Here is a 5,224-nt window from a genome sequence, read left to right as displayed (position 1 = left end):
TAGTGACTTAGTGCATTAATTTCTACTTGGTAAACAATAATAAACAATAATAAACAAATCGCAACCAAATATCTGATAATCTATCTTTACTACCGAAGTAAATACCAGGAATGGATGACGTCGAAATATGTACGTGCACATACTTGTTTTTATATTTGGTGTACAAATATGGTGTACAAATATGATGTCCGTTAAAATGCTTTATGCAACGATACCATTTATATATATAAAATACATCCTAAAATCATGTGATACGTAGACAAATTATTACTGCATCTGTTAGATGGTTTATGTAAAGTGTCTATGTATGTTTAAAAAGCTCCCATACACTTTACGTTACACTTTCGCAGAAAACCAAACATATTTGTACTACTATTTGCACTATGCGCGTCATATTATTCTCTGTAAATACCTTTAGAGTAAGGGATTTCGAATAACACGAATTATTTTGACTACAGTACACAATTTTCGATAAATTGCAAATAAAATAACATCGTCGGTCGGAAGTCAGTATAACATTGCAAGACTATTAACTGTAAGGCGGCTATAACTTTTGATAGCGCAACTCAATGCAAACACAAATATATTCCCGCATTCTAAACTCAGTGATTATAACTAGAGAACGTATTGGAAAACATCATAAGGGAGTCAGATATAAGTAGCGAAACATACTCATGTCAAACAATATTAAATAAAATAAGGTGAATTAAGTACCGTATTCAATAATGCAATTAAAATTAATTTAAATACATACGGTCGATCACAAAGTAAATTGGAAAATAACGTGAAGATGATGTCGTTATTTAAACGCATTAAAAAGACGTTGACTGGATCGATAGAAACGGATGATAACAGATCTGGGGTGATGATCAGTAACAATAATAAAACCTTTACAAAGTTTGACCCTCAAAAAGCAACGCCTGAGATAAGTGAGCGTGAAGTTGAGATTCTTAAAGATTGCTGGAAACTAGTTCAACAGGATGTTGTAAAAGTTGGAATTATAACGTTTGTGGGGTAACTGTTTATTTACCTATTAACTTGCATACAATTATATATTGTTTGTATTTATATAAGTATTGTCAAGGCATCAGGAAATAATTTTACCTTTTTTACCTTCTCCATGTATAAGATGTATTAGACAAACATTTCACTCATTTGGATCCGACGGAATAGCTTAATGTATATACGCATTACTGCAGTAACATAAGTTATCTTATCAATGAACATGGAATTGCTCGCTTTTAAATCTCCTTGTTTCCCTCCCTTGATTAATATTAACCAACTGTCCTTTTCTTAGTCTGTTCAAATCGATATGTGGTTTTGGATCTTCATACTTACAAGAATAATCTTCGGTTGCTGACATATTTTCGTCAATTTCAAAGTACGTTATAAATTATTCATTTTTTACGCTTTAAATGTGGACACACATACTTATACGACCTTTGTAAAACGTTCTTAATCTTTGTTTAACATTCAATAGTATTTATCTTCAAAAAATGACATTTGCATTAAAACCACATTATCAAATAAGGACAATTTCGTAAATTAGCAGTATTTTACCAGTTTGATAGTCTTTCATAGCTTATTTATTCAGATAGTTGTTAATAAATCAACTATAATGGCTTTTTGCTGATGAATTTCAATTAAAATATTCTATCAAAAAAGTCGTGCGTCTGGCGGAGAAGATTATGTATACAATGGAGTACCAATATTTTCAATTGCATTTTTCATTAAGGATGTGATACTAGTAATTGTCTGGTAAAATTAATAAAATTCTATCAAAAAAGTCGTGCGTCTGGCGGAGAAGATTATGTATACAATGGAGTATCAATATTTTCAATTGCATTTTTCATAAGGATGTGATACTCGTAATTGTCTGGTAATACTAATAAAAAAATACTTATGATATTATAATGCTTTTATTTTCTAAGCACACCAGAATTTCTGTGTAGTGTTTGACAGAATACCGTTTACAATATCATGATATGTCTGCATAACCTTTCGATTTTCTAGGCATTAGTTGCTTAGTGACTAAAGTTTTTTATAAAGATATGTAAGCCTCGAATAGTGTAGTCTATTTAAAAAGCGAGGCAAAATAAGTGCCATCGCTTGTTGGCAAGAGGAAAAATGATTTTGCAGAGCCTTCCCTGCACTAAGCTGATACATGACAGTATCTCTTTTATACCTAACACTAAACCGTGCTTTGAGTTATCGAATAATTGCAGCGTTTTCTCTGCTAAATCGTTATGAAAACCTTGTCATAATTACCTGTTTATCGTGAAATATACTTTCGATTCATTTACATACTAAAAATCGTTCTTACTTATTTAAATTTCGAATCCCATGACATCATAATATTTGATTTACTAGTGTGCAATTTTAAACTATTTCTCTGTTAAACGAAGATTTTATGAACAAGGACATTTTATACAATAGTAACCCCTGTCCTCGGATACAACATTAACATTTAAATGAAATAGATTATTATGGCAAACTTAATTACATATAAATAAATCGGGCTACATCGCATTTAAATTTCAATTATGTAGATTTGATTTCATTGTAATAGGTCGTCTTATTTTTTTAGTAGATAAGTTATTTCCTATCTAAAACAAGTTCGTATATAATTGATACAAATCGTCGTAAACGTCGTATTGATTTCAATTTTGTTTAAAGCAAGTAATATCTTTCAACACTTTTCTTATCATTTTAGTTTATTTGAGACCCATCCGGAAGTTCACGATGCTTTCATGTCGTTCCGAGCAGTTACTACATCCGAACTCGAATACAACGCAATTCTTCGAGCGCATGCGCTAAGAGTAATGGGGATTGTGGACAAGTGTATATATAGACTTGACAACAGGGACAAGCTACGAGAGCTTATGACGGAGTTGGGAATTCGCCATAAGAACTATTCTGTCAAAATTGAGTTTATTCACGTAAGATGTCTAGTTAAACTGTTGATATAGTTTTATATTAGCTGTCAATAATGTAAAGTTAGCAGTTATGACGGTAAAATAATATTATTTAAGGTAGAAACCTGACTCAAAATTACAGGTCTTAGTCAGATTGTTTGAACAAGGAATCATGTTCGTTATCGACAGTCATGATGACTTTTGATCCAGATTCCAATAAAGTAATGAGGCTGTTTTAATTTTAAAAAAAACTTCAGTGAGAGTTTCTAATTATTATTGCAAGCTTATTAACCGAACACTGACATTGCTTTTGGAAATACGGAAAAAGTAACATCAATCAATCGTTTAATGATATGAATTGCGTTTTCCACCATTAGAAGGTTAGGTTATGAAAATAATAATTAATTGTTTTGGTGTTCGATAACACAATTGCAGAGCAATGTGTCCTATATTTAATAGTAATCATATCATTGACTTGCTTATTTTAAGTTGATGGGTCCCCAGTTCATCAGCTCAATCAAGCCCCTCTGGAAACATTGTGGACAGACGAACATGAGAAGGCCTGGGATAATCTATTTAGGCTCATGGGCTACTACATGATGAAGGGAATGTGTAGCATATGACAAACTATATAAAGAAAGGAGTATGTGATACAAATGCATATTATTGCATACAATGTCTCTTTTTGGTACGTTTTGGAGATGTGTTAATGAGCAAAAACCGGACAATATTGGTAAAAAATGTGCACTTATCAGTAGATTTACGTGCCGTTAACGACGGATATTTCTGTTTAACCAAGGCGCTGTCAGGGCCCGAATCATAATTATGGAAGCTGAGCGACCTGAGTTCCAACTCCTCCCGATTTGTGTTATTTCCGATTTTAATCAGAACAAACTACTTATGTATTCATGATTCAGTTACATTATTTGCTATAAACAAAGACATTTTTTTCTATTATGCTGAAGATGAACAGATCGGAGATGTGAATCCATGACTGAATTCGTTTGTGCAAGACCATCTCAAGTAGCATTTGCACAAAGTTTTCCGCTAAAAATTAGTTACCGAAACATATATTTTTATGTTAAAGTAGAAACATATCGATAATAAAGCGATTACCCAATATGTATTGTGTGTATAAAATAATCCAAGTTACCCAGTATAGTTTTATCTATCAACTTTACATTCCATTTAAGACTAAATAATGGCGTCTGCAAATTGCTGTCGTTTAATGTACGGCCTTGCTAGAGCGCAATGTAAAACTTTTCTCTAAAACACTGCTAATGCCGTCACACAAGTACCTGTCAAAAAGGTTGTTTGAACAAACGGTTGATGCATGTTCATAACTTTAAAAAGCTTTATTAACCACAGCATTAACTGATGGTGGTACTCACTTGGGTGTTAAACCATTTTATAGACCTTTGCAGATGATATATGGTACTGTTTTATTTTCAACAAACGCCAAAATGTAACACCTGAAAATTAATACCTTTGATAAACTATATTGTTTCAAGTTATTCTTACTGTTCCCGTAGGGATTTTACAATACCATAATGTGTTTATGAAATGTAGTCTATTTATTTCGAAGCTGTGCATTTTTGTTTTGATAATTCACAAGTGATAATTTAAATAGTAGCACTCATTTAATGTTGCGATATTTTGATCGTGTATGCAATAAAGGTAATTGTTGTTTAAGGTAAAACAAGAGCTTATTTTTGATCAAATACATTAATTATTTACATTGGCCTGCAACGTTTACACATGCGTGATGCTGGTGTTTTGTCATGTTATCAATCTGAGCCACGTTATTTTGATTTCCCTAAGTGCATCGCGAAACCACATTATTGCTAATAAGGATCATTGAATAAAGACCTTCATGTGTGACATTCACCTGTGTCGTCTACGCGAAGCACCGTGGTGGCATGGAACACATTTGCGCAAAACCGCTAAAAAATATTCAATGCAAAGAAAAAACTCGAACGCAAAGTAAAGTGCATTTAAGGATATGTTTTTGAATTGTGACCTTGACCTTCAAAATGCAAACCTTGGTCTTATTCGCGAAACCCCATAGTGTCATGAATAAGATTTTTCTACAGAAATTTTAAAATATCCTTGTACATAGCAATATTACAGCCAGAACACGAACTACGAGGCACTTTCACCAATGACCGTTAATTGTGACTTTGCAATTTGATTTACTTGTGTACAGGACTTGGATTTAAACGCGACACACCGCCTTTTCACATAAACATGTGCGTAAATTTATTTTAATGCCTATGAGAATGGCAAAATTACAGTTCATGAATTGTTAT

General features: G+C 32.5%; 1 pseudogene; it reads left to right on the top strand.

Moving 5' to 3' along the window:
• Positions 1-682: 682 nt before the first annotated feature.
• Positions 683-4,023, top strand: LOC128245423 (cytoglobin-1-like; annotated as a pseudogene).
• The last annotated feature ends 1,201 nt before the right edge of the window (positions 4,024-5,224 follow it).

This window comes from Mya arenaria, chromosome 9 (assembly GCF_026914265.1).
Source record: "Mya arenaria isolate MELC-2E11 chromosome 9, ASM2691426v1".
NCBI classification, from domain to species: domain Eukaryota; kingdom Metazoa; phylum Mollusca; class Bivalvia; order Myida; family Myidae; genus Mya; species Mya arenaria.
Note: the sequence above shows the minus strand (reverse complement) of the source record. Positions and strands in the feature narration are given on the sequence as shown.